Source organism: Macrobrachium rosenbergii, chromosome 9, assembly GCF_040412425.1.
Source record: "Macrobrachium rosenbergii isolate ZJJX-2024 chromosome 9, ASM4041242v1, whole genome shotgun sequence".
NCBI classification, from domain to species: domain Eukaryota; kingdom Metazoa; phylum Arthropoda; class Malacostraca; order Decapoda; family Palaemonidae; genus Macrobrachium; species Macrobrachium rosenbergii.
The window spans coordinates 54,551,108-54,566,107 of NC_089749.1; the positions used below are offsets into that span (position 1 = coordinate 54,551,108).

The 15,000-nt window shown below is 35.6% G+C and overlaps 1 protein-coding gene across 3 annotated transcripts in view; it reads left to right on the forward strand.

Annotated features, from left to right (window-relative positions):
* Positions 1–15,000, forward strand: part of LOC136841821 (uncharacterized) — a 628,887-nt gene that overhangs the window by 252,519 nt on the left and 361,368 nt on the right. For all 3 annotated transcript variants that reach the window (XM_067109179.1, XM_067109181.1, XM_067109182.1), the window contains exon 2: positions 6,038–6,119. The gene's annotated coding sequence lies outside the window, so the exon portion shown is untranslated. The remainder of the gene's footprint in view (positions 1–6,037; positions 6,120–15,000) is intronic.

Here is a 15,000-nt window from a genome sequence, read left to right on the forward strand (position 1 = left end):
ATGCCAGCGAAGGAAAAGTGAGAGAGAGAGAGAGAGAGAGAGAGAGAGAGAGAGAGAGAGAGAGAGAGAGAGAGTAAAATAAAGGCTATTGACAGGAAAGTCTACGGTCTTATTCAAATTTGGGTAAAGTTGGAGAGGGACCAAACACTGAATTCTTGTCAGAGAAGCAGTATCATATACAGTATATATATATATATATATATATATATATATATATATATATATATATATATATATTTTATATATATTTTATATATTTATTTATATATATATTGTGATTTTGATATTATTTATATTATATTTATTTATTTATTTATTTTTTTTATTATGATTTTGAGATACCCATGCTTACCTCTTACTGAGTCAGTGATGCTTTTGAGGTTTGCCAGTCCCAAGGGATATGGTTGGGTAATGGAGTCCAAAACATGCTGCCTAGTGAAATTTCAGCTTATGTGCTCGCAAGCATACGTACTCGTATCTCTTAAAGAAGACTTTATTAACGCCCCCGAGGTTGCAAAGACCAAAACACCTATTATTTTCCTTCGTTGTCGTTTCTCAAACCATGTTGGTATTCCAGATTCTTTAATTATTTTTAAAGTACTCAAGTTGCTCTTTAGTTCTGTGCAATGGCTTAGATATTCTCAAATGAAAGTTTTCTTAGAGATTTACATATTCTTAAATAAAAGTTTTTTTTCAGTGGCTTAGATATTCTCATGTTACCACTTTTTTTTTTTTTTTAAACTATGTAACTATGTATTTTATAGCTCCGTAGAGCTCTACCACTCACAGTGTGGGACAAAGTTATACCCTCAACGCGTTTCTTTCACCACCATACCAAAACTAATTATTCAAGAAATTGTTGTTTTGCTGAATTATTTCTTGCGTATTTACCTTTGCATATCCGTAGCCTGGAATTGGGAAAGATCCTGTTGACGTGGGATTTTTGTTGTTGTAAATTTTCGTCCTAACAAATGCTTCATCACCTTGCTGGTAATTATTCTGCTTTGATTTGAAGAAAAGCATTTAAATAGATTTTTTTCGTGCGTTAAATATATTTTAAAATTTAACCATCAACTTTCATGTTTATTTTGTTTTAATTTTAGTTTCTTAAATTACTAGTCAACGTTTCCAGTGCCCTTTCATTTATTTTTCAAGTGTACTGATTTGCTGCTGTTCTGAGATCGCTGATCAGTTTTATTTGATACCTTAATTTGTTACAGTTTTAATTTTTTTTTACATTAAGGTATGTAATGTCTCCGTACCGTTTTTAAAATTTTGTTTAAAATTTTCTTGTCCTATAAGTAAGTGTTTGGTGGCTGTATTACTCTATTTTATATATATATATATATATATATATATATATATATATATATATATATATATATATATATATATATATATATATATATATATATATATATATATACATACATCTGGCAACGTTTTCTTTATAGGCGATGTGTTGCTGTGCGACTCTATTGGTAATTTTGTCAGTAATTTTTGTGTATTTGTAACATGCGCGTATAATCTTGTGCATGCATGTGTTTGTGTTTGGTAACTTAATTCCTTACTTTGTTCAGGCACCTGGCAAGGTTATTTTTATTTGTTTAATGTGCATGCATTAATTTACTTTAACATGTTAGCAAATTTAGTTTTCTCTGAATGTGCATATATATATATATATATATATATATATATATATATATATATATATATATATATATATATATATATATATATATATATATATATATGTGTGTGTGTGTGTGTGTGTGTGTGTGTATGCATGATTATTTTCTTTGTTACACTTTCATGTGTTAGGGAGCATTTCCTTTTCTATATCTAATGCATGAATCTGTTTCCGTTCGTGTTAGTATTTTAATTTTACTCCTAATTATACTTTTCTATATGTTTATATATTACTGTCAGTTTAATGCATGTGTGTGTGCGTTTTCTTTCATTCTTTACGTACAAGGGACCGGCTTGGTGAATAACTTGAAGTCCGTCATCTGCATATGTCAAAATCATGTGTTGGTGCAATCCTCAGGTTTTTACTCACCCCCGCCGCCTCTCTCTCTCTCTCTCTCTCTCTCTCTCTCTCTCTCTCTCTCTCTCTTTACGACGGCTTCTCCTCGTCCTGCTTATTTCTCATCGTGCGATGCGTTTCTTAACATTCTGATTAGTTCTGCTGTACGCCTCGTGATTATTATTATTATTATTATTATTATTATTATTATTATTATTATTATTATTATTATTATAACCTCGGTTTGGATGTATTATTACCGTACACTGTCACTATCTGTAAATTTTAGTACTCACTGGATTCTCCTCTGTATTCCATTCATAGCAGTTTAATGAGGAAGTTTCTGTTTAAATACATTCATGAAAAAGAACATTTTGAAAGCTCGAAATACGTAAATGAAAAAACAAAACGGGTTGTAGCAGAGTAAACCTGGGAAAATGTAACCTGATAGGGTTACGAAATTTATCCGTGGGATATGTTAATGAATAAAACCGATCAATCATCATAGGCTGACTGGATTCAATTATTGCTTTTATATCGATAGTTGACTTATCAGGTGTCAGATTATTTCATGTTTAACACTGTTAACGCTTTGTTTTGATGGATTTTTAATTATGTGTGATTCCGATTACGACCGATGTTTGTAATTCAGATGAACGTCACGCATTTTGTTTATATTTGGGCTATATTGTTATTGTCGTTTCCCTATTTAAGCTATTAGCGGTAATTGACTCTCACAGAAGTTGCAGCAGCATCTAGCGTGGGATTTTGTTGTTTACTTCATATTGGTCTCTTTTGGTTGGACAGAGTCCAGAGGTCCATTCAAGGTCACCTACTCCCTTTCAAGGCAAGAACTCGTGCTGCCATAAGGCCAGCTTAATCTAAACCGGTCAGCTGTGTATTTTGTTTATTGTTATACTTCCTTGTTATATATTATGCGATATCGGTTTCGAATGGATTCGTCATTATGAGTTGCCTAATGAGTCATTTCTCGTTATTTGTCTTGCGGTAGCTGCCTGCTGAATTTGCTCTCATTGTCCGTGGAATCTATTTCAGTGGGCCCCGTTTGCCGCGACAAGAATTGTCCCGTGGAGTTTATTGTTCCTTTGTACAAATCGAAACTATCGCTGTCATTCTCCTCTTTGCTCTGTTGTTGCTGCCTGTTCAGTCCATGACGATTGATCGCAGCCAGGTCCATTGTTTCGGTTCCATATTAAGACAATTGTCCGAGCTCGTTAAATCTGTTTATTGTTTTTGTCTTTTGGGTCTGTCGGAGTCGACGGCCTTTGGATTGGGATGGTTAACGCATTTACAGGCATTTATCGATGAAAGTTGTGAAGCATAAGTCGATTTAAATGTTGGCAAAGGACAAGGATAAGATGAAAAAAAAAATTATTTCTAAATAAGTGGAAGATTCCATTCAGAATGGGACATATACTAGAAATCTTTATTTCATCGAAGGTTCCTGACATCCCTTGAGCTATTCAATCCACATGGATTTTCTTATGGATCTGCCTCTCTTTTGCGCAGCATTCAAAGAGAAGTCAAAGAGGAATCGGGCTTTCGAGATTTCGTAAAAGACTGTACTCTCAGGTCGTCCATATTTGGAGTTTGAAATCCCGGGTTTTCTGTTCCATTTGCTTTTAAAAGCCGCGTTGGCTTTCCGTGGCTTGCTTTTAAATAGAAGTATATATTTGCTTTTATTTTTGTATTTTTATGCGGAATATTTTATAAGAATGAAAATATATATTGTATATATGCATGTGCTCACAGGCGCATACATACACACAAACGCTCACGTATATATATATGTGTGTGTGTTCACTTGATGAGAGAGAGAGAGAGAGAGAGAATCCTCTTTCGTTGTTTACTCATAGCAAGCGCAAGACATATTTTAAATTCATAATAGGCTATTGTATTTCTCTCTCTCTCTCTCTCTCTCTCTCTCTCTCTCTCTCTCTCTCTCAATTCATGCAAGTTGTTGAGACGGTTCACGTGAATCATGCACGAGAAATGGTCCTTTGGACTGAGGAAAACCCTCGCTTATACTTTTCAGATAGCTGCAATTCCTCCAACGTAAAACACTTAGAACTGTTTTCGCACGAGACTGCGAATCCTCGCCATTGAATAAAGGAATGCTCTGGAGTATTGTACTATGAGCTCGTTTTATTCCTTAGTACTCCGAACGGCGGGCTAGAACCGTCAGTGCACCTCATGCAGTGCGCTGTAGGCATTACTTAGGGTTCTTTGCAGCGTCCTTTGGCCCCTTGCTACAACCCCTTTCATTACTATTAATGTGCTTCTATTCATATTCTCTTTCTTTCAATCTTACTCTCCACCCTCTCCTAACAATTGTTTCATAGTGCAACTGCGAGGTTATCCTCCTGTTACACCTTTAAAACCTTTCGACCATCAGTTTCCCTTTCAGCGCTGAATGACCACATAGGTCCCAGCGCTTGGCCTGGGGCCAAAATTCTATGTTGTATTCACGCTATAGTACGATGAGCATAACAGATGAGGCGGAAATTATTTATTCATACAGATGCTAAGAATGAAATATGCACTCCGGAATAAACATTCTCAGATTTTTAAGGCAAGAAATGAGGTCTCATGTGCTCTTTTTTGTGAGGTGATAAACTAGAATGTTATATTCTCAGTTTTCTTTTACTGGAAACGGGGAAGAGGTTTCAATAGTAACATGAAATTAAGTGTTGGTCATTTCTACTCTTTTCTGACGTACCTCTTGATATACAAATATAATAAGCCGGTATTTTTGAAGTTTGTTGTGGCAGCGATACAGGCGGCATCTTGTTTCATCTATTCATTTTCTCTGTGCTTGCGTGCTTGCGTGCAATCCATCGTTATCCTTTAATCCTATGACAGTTTTAGTTTGTAGCCAGTGACGTATGGGCTTGAAGCCCTGCTCACTTCTTCTTGACCTTAAAATCAATAATAGATTGATGCTAGGAAGGGTCCTGTAGAATGTTGCTCTCTTTCCCCCTCCCCTTTTTTCCGTCCCATCTTTTAACTTTATCTGAAAGATAACCCACTGTAGTGTAGTTCTTTCCTCACTACTACTATGACCACCATTGAAAGGTTTGAGGTTTAAAAGAATTTTCGAATCGTGTCTCATTTAGGTGAGTGTAACTGAAGTCTGTTTTAGGAAGGTATGGATGACTGATGACGTTTGATGTATCTTTTGTTGTTACAAACTATCATTCAGAGTAATGCTGTTTTAACAGTCTTTTTTATGTTACTGAGCGAACGTTCCTTTGGGCGTATTTGATTATTAGTCCATTTGTAGTTAACATTAACGGGATGGGTTCAGTGCCTTAGGGGGTTAGTGCCGTCAGTGTACCTCACGCGGTGCACCGTAGGCATTACTTAAGGTTCTTTGCAGAGTCCCTTTGGCCCCTAGCTACAACCCCTTTCCTTCCTGTTACTTTACCTCCGCTCATATTCTCTTTCTTCCATCTTACTTTCCACCCTCTCCTAACAATTGATTCATAGTGCAACTGTGAGGTTTTCCTCCTGTTACACCTTGAAAACCTCCTTTACTCTCAATTTCCCCTCCAGCACTGAATGACCTCAAAGGTCCCAGTTCTAGGCTTTTGGACTAAATTCTATATATTCTATATTCTTTATTCAGTGCTGCATTTGCTCATAGGTTAGCGCACCTTCAATGCAGTACTACTGGAGTACTGCTGTAATTATGATAGAGTATATTTGGTGTGCCTAAAATTACTCTGTGCTGTGCTACATTACTCTTACTGTATATAGAAATTGTGTTTAAGGTTCCACATAGCTCCCGTCTCATTTAGGCGTAAGATTGTTTATCGATTACAAATGGTCATGTTCATTTTAACGTATTGTTTTTAGTATAGATGGTCATGTTCATTTTAACATACTGAAAAGTAAATATAGCTTGAGTAGACTCAACATTACCTTAATTTTGCTGTTATTGTACTTTTCATTTTGCTATTTTTTAACTTTTGTTTTTTTTACCAACAGGATGACCTCCGTGTGCGTTGACTGGCGTACGCGTTAACATCCTTTGCCGTCTTGTGAGCAAATATCCATCTTGGATATCAAGGTAAACCACAGATGCGTTTATATGATACTTACATAGGTTTAGTAATACTTCTTTCCCTTTCTTGTTGACCTGTGGTATGACAGTGTTTTAACAGAATTCTCTCTCTCTCTCTCTCTCTCTCTCTCTCTCTCTCTCTCTCTCTCTCTCTCTCTCTCTCTCTCTCTCTCTCTCTCTCGTGTACACACATACTGAAATTAAGATTAACCTAAATCCAATATTGGTGGTTCATTTTCAGCCGATGGTGTTCGTGATTCCTTATGCTTATACAAAAAAGGAATCCATCTTCTTTTCCTGTCTGATCCCATTACTGGAGCATCGCCATTCCAGTGCCGACGACGAAATACTTCCGGAAGTCTTGACTGATTGCTAAACTTAAGTAATTACCAACCGGGTGCTTAGCCCGGACTTTTAATTAAAAGCAAAGGGTCTGCGAGGGGGAGAAAAAGTAGCCTTGCCTTTACGGTGTATGTTTATGACGACGATAATACTAGTGCTACCGCTAACAATAGTTTAGAATGAAATTTATTATTATCGTGTTGTCTAGGAATATTAAAATCTACGCAGAGGGCGCCCGACAGTTTCCTGCATTGATTTTATCATACCTGAAGAACAAACTGTTGAGATGTGCTTATTCATCCTTTCTCTGCTTATGTAATAATGTGCGAATTGATCTTGTATCATTTCTATGACATGATTTTAAGCATTATGGTCCTCGGTGTTGACGTCAAGCTTAAGAAGATTAGGGGAGTGAGCGGTACTCCTTTGAAATGCCCCCTTCTCTCCGATTTCATGTCAGCCTTCAGCTTGCTGTAATATTTGCTAAGTCGAAATGGTTCTTTGTTCGTCTCATAATCCAGATGGCGTTGTCGTTTTGTGGCTCTCACTATTTTGTTTTATTTCGTCGTGGTTTTGGTCCGAGTCCAGAAGTCCGCATCATTCCTCACATTCACTTTTATACCTCACCAGTATTCAGGGGTAGCCATTGTATACAAGGACCCATGCTGGCGTAAAGCAGGCTTAGTCCATACCGACCAGCCAACCGACGACATTTGTGAATTATTCTTCTAACAGGTTTTCAGTACTGGTTTGGATGGCCATCACTTTGGCATTGTAGATTTGGAGCGCGGTAGATCTGCTCATGACCATCTGGTTCTGCCTTGCTAGAATTACAGGTGATGTTTTTGTTGAACTGCGTTTGAAAGAAAAAATATCAAGGGGCAGAAGACTGGAAAAAACGTATCTCGGGGATATCCTGGTAAGCTATCGAACAAACAATATGAGAAGCTTGTCAGGATGAAACAATAGGCAAAGCACGATAAAGAAATTGGGTACATCATATTAGCCGTAATTGAGGTTATTCATTATTTTAGGTATGCCTCGCTAGATATTTAAGCTTACTGCAAAACACGAGATTCATTTACTATATGTGAATAGATATGAATTATACAGTATATATATATATATATATATATATATATATATATATATATATATATGTGTGTGTATATGTGTGTGTGTGTGTGTGTGTGTGTGTGTATATATATGTGTGTGTGTGCGTTTAGATAGTTATCTTATGAAACTACTTTTAAAGTTATTTATTTATTAATTTAATTAATTTTTTTTTTATTTATTACGGCGTCAATAACCTAGGTGTTGTGACGCCAGTTTTAGTAGCTATAATCAGTCAATCAATCAATCATTTTCAACCAATACGAGTGTTAAGCAGTAAGCATCCATTTACAACAGCCATATGCTTTGAGCATCTTAGATGGTCATCATATTGCCATTCGTCTCTTTTCATACCTTTAGGTATTCTTGAATCTAGTTGCCTATTCTCTCTGCATTCCTCAAACATGTCTTTATATCACATCGTTTTCATCATTGATTTAATAGTCAAGTACCGCCGTTAACCCAGCCAAGTACTCTTTTATGAAAGCCTTCATACCTTGGCGTTTAATATTGCCAGCCTCTAAAACCAGTTTCAGGTGAGTAAAACCTGCGTAACCCCCTCCTAAATGGTCGTAAAGTTTCACTCTGGGTACTTTTACCACTACTGCAGATCTAATTTCTTTTATCTCCAGTGTTAAGTGATCAGAGCGCTGAAGTAGGTCCATGAAACCCGAAATGCTGTTTCGTTATATTCTTAAAGTTTGGATCATTGCATCTTTTATCCCATCTACGATTGCGGTTTATATGAAGCTTCATAGTCATACGCTGTAGTTGTCAGCATTTTGATGATCACCGTGACCAAATTATCAGTATCCCCCCCCACCATATGGATGTAGAGATTTAGAAATGATTTTGAAAAGAAAATTAAAATTGATCATAAATACACTAAAAGGAAATATCTTTTTTGGAAACATTCCTGTGCAAAAATGAAAGGAAATAGCCAAGAATATAATAAATATATATATAGCCAAGAATATATATATATAATATATATATATATATATATATATATATATATATATATATATATATATATATATATATATATATTTTTAATAGGTAGATAGTGAGTGGATATGTAAATAAACAGATAAATTGATAGATAGATAGATAGAAGGGGAATAATGCTTTAAATCGCCTTTCAGAGGTCAGGCGTAGCACGAAACTCCCCGGTGGAATTTGTCATCTCATTAATTTAGTTTTCACCAAATTTTTTCTGTATTTATTTATTTAGTATTTAACTATTTAAGCATTTATTTATCAGTTTATCAGTTTATTTATTTTTGAGACAGAGTGGGCTACTTTTTTTGTAGCTTTCTTCTCAAGAGAACTACTAAGTTTAAGTAAACTGGCTGATGAGGAAATGAGCCCCCGAAGAGTTTAGTCTCAGCTCTCTCATTTTTCTCCCATTTCCTGTTCCTTCGTTTTTGTTGCTCTCATATCAGGAATGTTTTCCGCAGTCTCATTTTCTTTTTTAGTTATGTTGTACAATGGACCATTGTATCACTTTTCCCTGATTATCTGGTGGTTTTATTTATTTGTTTGAGAAAATTTTAACCTTTCAGCAGACCGAAGGTAAAAAAAACTCTGATAATAAACCTATGAATTGTTACTTTTTTGCCATTTAAAAGGTGTTTTGAAGCTTTATTTACTGTTTAGTGAAACTATAGGAATATTTTATATTGAGAATATGTTTTATTCCATTTGTATGATATTTGAAGAGGCGTTATTTATTATTTTGCGAATCATGTTCTCAGTTGTACTATTAGCTAGAATGAATGGGATTCGGCTCATGACCTGACAGCGAATTGACTTCAGTGAGCATACAGGAAAGTGCAAGATTATATATGCCACGCTGTGGCCAAACCATTTTTTTTCTAGGCACAAATGCTCTAACGCAATATACGGTGTATATGCATTATGGTTATTGCTACAGTAGGTGGGATGGTGGACATTATTACAGAGCGAGGGATGGTGGCTGTTATTATTTTTGGAGCCCGCGAGAGATATATGAGGAGATATATGGCGCTCGTATTTTTGCACCTTGTCCAGAAATGCTCTTTGCATCCGCGCGTGGATCACTTTCGGCGTCATTGTTTTTGTTTTATTATTTTCTTCCGTCTGAGAAAGGGACTTTTCTGAGAAGTACATTTTATTTATACATGTTTATATATATATATATATATATATATATATATATATGTGTGTATGTATGTATATCTATGTATATATATATATATATATATATATATATATATATATATAATATATATAAAAATATTATATAAGATAAAAAGTATATAACAACATTATTTTTCGGATACTTCTTATCCCTGCATAATATATATATATATATATATATATATATATATATATATATATATATATATATATATATATATGTGTGTGTGTGTGTGTGTGTGTGTGTGTGTGTGTGTGTGTAACAAACATACTAACATAATTCAGGAACAGGTTACCCCTTGTGACTTCTCAAGAATGTGACGGACGCTCCCACATTATTAAATCAACTTGGTTTAGCTTATGGTTTGCTGCTTGGAGAAATATCGGCGGTGTCATCGAAGCGAATTGGAAGTGTATTTTGTTAGATTTCCCAAGGGAACTTCGTGTGATAATCCTTCTCTCTCTCTCTCTCTCTCTCTCTCTCTCTCTCTCTCTCTCTCTCTCTCTCTCTCTCTCTCTCTCTCTCTCCTCATTTGTGGGAAGTATCTGTTTTCTACTGCGTTGCGTGGGCCAGTATAACCTGAATTTTTTTATGTATTGAATGTTTGTTTGTCAGGTGTCGGAATATGTACATGTATATATATTATATAAACATATATAATATACATGTATATATATACACGTATACATACATTTATATAAATACATATATGTATATATATATATACATTGTGTGTATGTGCGCATGCCTGTATGTATATATACTCCAAAAAACACAAATTATTACTTCTAAGAGGACCTCAATGATACTGAAGGTTCAGAAAAAGATATTTATGTTTCCAAGCTTATAGATGCCAGTCTGCTTCCATCTTTAAGGGACCACCATCTGGTTCCTTGGCGATAGAGGCAGACTGCCCTCTGACAGCTGGGAAATAATCTACTTTTTTTTTAACCTTCCGCATAAATGAGGTCATATGTATGTATATATATAGTATATATACATATGTATATATGTGTGTGTATATGTTGTGTGTTTGTGTGTGCTCGTGTGTGTTATACAATATATTTATGTGTATATTTATGTATCATAATGTGTATACATGTACATATATATGTTTGTGTATACACATATACGTATATATATGTACATATATAGATGTTTATATGTATATATACATACATTTTTGTCTTTTGATTTATGTAATTTTGTCCAAACACAGGAATCAGGAACCTTGTTTTTCGTGTGGTGCAGTATTTATAACTCGGAAACCCCATTCTTTAATCCTTCCAAAAACAGCAAACTGTAGCCCTGGGCGGAAGGAAACTAGCTTCCCTTCCCCTCCCCACCCCCACCCTCCACCTTATTTTGGACATGGCGTGAGGGCTTGTGCTGCACCCCCTTCCTTATGGTCCTAGTGTATCCTACTTTTGACTGCCAGATCAATAGACTGCTGTAGTAGTCCTTTCGCTCTCGACTTTCTTTTTTTCCTGAAAATATGAGCTTCCCTCCCGGACACGCAAACTTATGCAGTTTGCTTCATGCGCTCACCTCGCAAAACTCTCTCTCTCTCTCTCTCTCTCTCTCTCTCTCTCTCTCTCTCTCTCTCTCTCTCTCTCTCTCTCTCTCTCTGTTGTAAGATATATTGATGTGAAAAGTGCTTTGATTTATTTTTACATTGTTGTGTATTATAAGACTTAATGCTGTCTATTCCCTAATGGAGACATTTAACACCTTTTGTATTTCTTTTCCAGTTGTTCTGTGGCTAACTTCTTTATTTTTGGGGTTGTACTAAAAATGCTTTTCCAGTAATGACGGAATGTGAAGCTAATGATCTCTTTATATAAGGTGGACAGTGGGGTCGCCACATGCATATACACAGTATATATATATATATATATATATATATATATATATATATATATATATATATATATATATATATATATATATATATATATATATATATATATATATGTGTGTGTGTGTGTGTGTGTGTGTGTGTGTGTGTGTTTATGATATATATATATATATATATATATATATATATGTATATGTATATATATATGTATGTATGTATGTATGTATATATATATATATATGTATGTATATATATATATATATATATATATATATATATATTGTTGTTTTCATATAATCTCTTGTAATAGCACTGACGGAAAGTTGTTTTCCATTGGATGGCGGCTGACCTCTTGGATCTTAATCTTTTTGATATATTAGTCGAATTGGTGGTTTCCTCATCCAACCACCCCCTCTTCCCTCCCCAAATAATAGTAATCGTGACTCGTCAGAAGAAATCCTATCAGGGTGTCTTTCAAGAGCTGAATTTAATAGGAAGCTGTCGAGAAAAAGTGTGCGCTTATTGTTTTGTTCCAGTTAATCGTCCACATTCTGTTGAGGTGCCTTGATGACATACTATTGAGTGCCAGAGGTCTTCCTGGATTGTTGTTGATGTTAATGCTTGTATCGCCATCATTATTATTGTTATTGTTGTTCACAATGAACCGGAATTCTAATACCAGGAGGCGAAGGCCATCAATTTTCCCATCAGTCTTTTAAAATAAATTTCATGCACTTGACTTATAAAAGAATCCTGTGGGGAACGAGCAGGTTGGATTATCTTTAAAGGTTAAATAAAATGCATTTCGTATGTCTGAGATTAATGAATAAGGAAGGGCTTATAATGCACTCTTAGGCAAGGTGATTAACCAACAATATGAAAAGCCATGGTAGTGATGATAAGGCGAAACCTAGGTTTTGGGAGTATTGGTCTCCACCCGATGTGCACTTCTTGAATTTGATACCTGAATAAACGGAATCTCTCCTGTCTTGGGCGGAAAGCGATTTCCTTCAGTGAAATGCGATGCTTTGTAAAACGTTGCTGGTTTGTTGATTGATTGATTGATTATGGTTAATAAAACTGGCGTTACAGGGGAAACCAATGCCGTTGTGTATGTAAAACTGTAGAACTTGTAAATGTAAAAGAATGCTCCGTGAAAAATACGATGCTCGGTTCCAAGTATAAATTTTTCGAAATAAAAGAATTGATTTACGTGACTAATATTTTTTTGCAGGCAAAACGTGAATAAATGAATATCTAAATGGAACCAAGTAAATAAAGGTATAAATCAAAAGATTGTTAAACAAAACTGCACTTCGCTTAAAAGTATGTCTGCGAATAAATGAATATGTAAACGAAACAAATGCAGACAGGGAAAAAATGCGTCCCCCCCACAAACGCACCGGCGGTCTTGTGCTCGGTTAAGGAAGTTCTCTGCAATCCTGAGCTTTATTCATCCCAGACGGAGGAAGCATTTCCTCTTTCCGCTTGGCATTATGCATAATGGAAATATGAAATTTACGTTATTTGTGAATCAGGAGGAAGTTATTATAACATCATATATATATATATATATATATATATATATATATATATATATATATATATATATATATATATATATATATATATATATATATATATATATATATATATATATATATATATATATATATATATATATATATATATATATATACATATATAAACATACGCGTACATACATACATATTTAACATGAAGATGGTAGATGAAGACAAAAACAATACAATGGTCTAAGAATTCATACTACAATGCGGGGTCTGGAACGAACCCCCGGTGCTGTGCAACTTCTATAACTTAATTCATTGCCTAAGGATATACAAAAAATGTGTTTGTGTGTGTGTGTGTGTGTGTGTGTGTCGGTGAGAGGGTGGATGGATGCGTGCGCGCAGGCAAATGTTTTATAATATGTTGTATATCACTTGCCAGTGATTCATAAGGTCAATTTCAATTTTCCTCTAGGTGCCAAGAAATTAATTTTTCCTCCGTCTGGAATTAATTAGCTTAGATTATAAAGGCAGCTTTACCTAGCACCATGGTCGCCAAATGGTTGTCTTCGGAGTCATCAGCCCTCTCTTCTTAGTCATCTGCCCCTTCCTAACATGGTCGCCAAATGGTTCTCTTTGAAGTCATCAGCCCATTCCTCCTAGCATGGTCACCAAATGGTTCTCTGTAGAGTCATATGCCCCCCTGTTCTTAACATGGCCGCCAAGTGGTTCTCTTCGTAGTCATCATCTTCCAAATGGTTCTCTTCGTAGTCATCATCTGCCAAATGGTTCTCTTCGTAGTCATCATCTGCCAAATGGTTCTATTTGGAGCCATCTACTCCCTCTTCTTAGCATGGTCGCCAAATGGTTCTCTGTAGAGTCATCTGGCGACCATGCTAGGAAGATCGGGGCGGATGACTCCGTAGAAGACCATTTGGGGACCTTGCCCGACACGGGAACGGTGCGTTTGGGAAGGGAACCTATGTCCTGTTTCTTTGTGTGTCGTTTACACATTCATTTCCTCGTATACTTGATTTTGAACGAATCTCAGAGTTATTCCACAGACGTTTTGGTTTGCACTTTTATTTAATTTCGTTCCGTTTTACTTATTCATTTATCCGTATTCAGTTTTTAGTTTGATGAATTCTCTTCCATTTCATCGTCCTTTCATTGAGAGAAACCGCTTTTCGCCGAAGGATATCACCGGCGCAAATTCAGCCGGTGATATCCAGCGATGGGAAACATGATAAAGGCCTGGCTAATTCTGCGATGCCCGCAGTTGATTAGCCGTTAATGACGCTACTCTTCATTAACGGTTAATGACGGTTCGTATTCCGTCTTGATTAACATCGGTCTGGAAGGCTGTGTGCCGTTATTATGGGGGAGGCTGACAACGTTGTTGATTTGCCGATTCTCTCTCTCTCTCCACTGATTTTGGTTGATTTATCGTCTGGTCCTTCTTGGTAAGGCTCGTTTGTCTGTGTGCCTGGCGCTGATGGGTGCTCGTTGTTGCTCGTTACTTCAGTTTACCCTGTTGCATCTCAGTTTAGCTTAATGCGCGACACAGTGCTTAATCGGGGACATATTTAACGTTCGCACATACACAGATAATGCATATATGTATACATCCACACATTAGTTATATTGGTGTAGCGTAAATAAAAAAAAGCTACGATTACTGCATATGCGAAAATTATCCAAGTATATGATGTATACTTAGTGGTAGATGTAGACTTACATGTAGATGTATAACATATATATAGATAATTATACATGATTTTACCATATAGGTAGGTGCATTTTTATTTTCAGAACATTTTTTTTTATTTCAAATACGTGTTTGTGTAGTTTATGTACAAACAG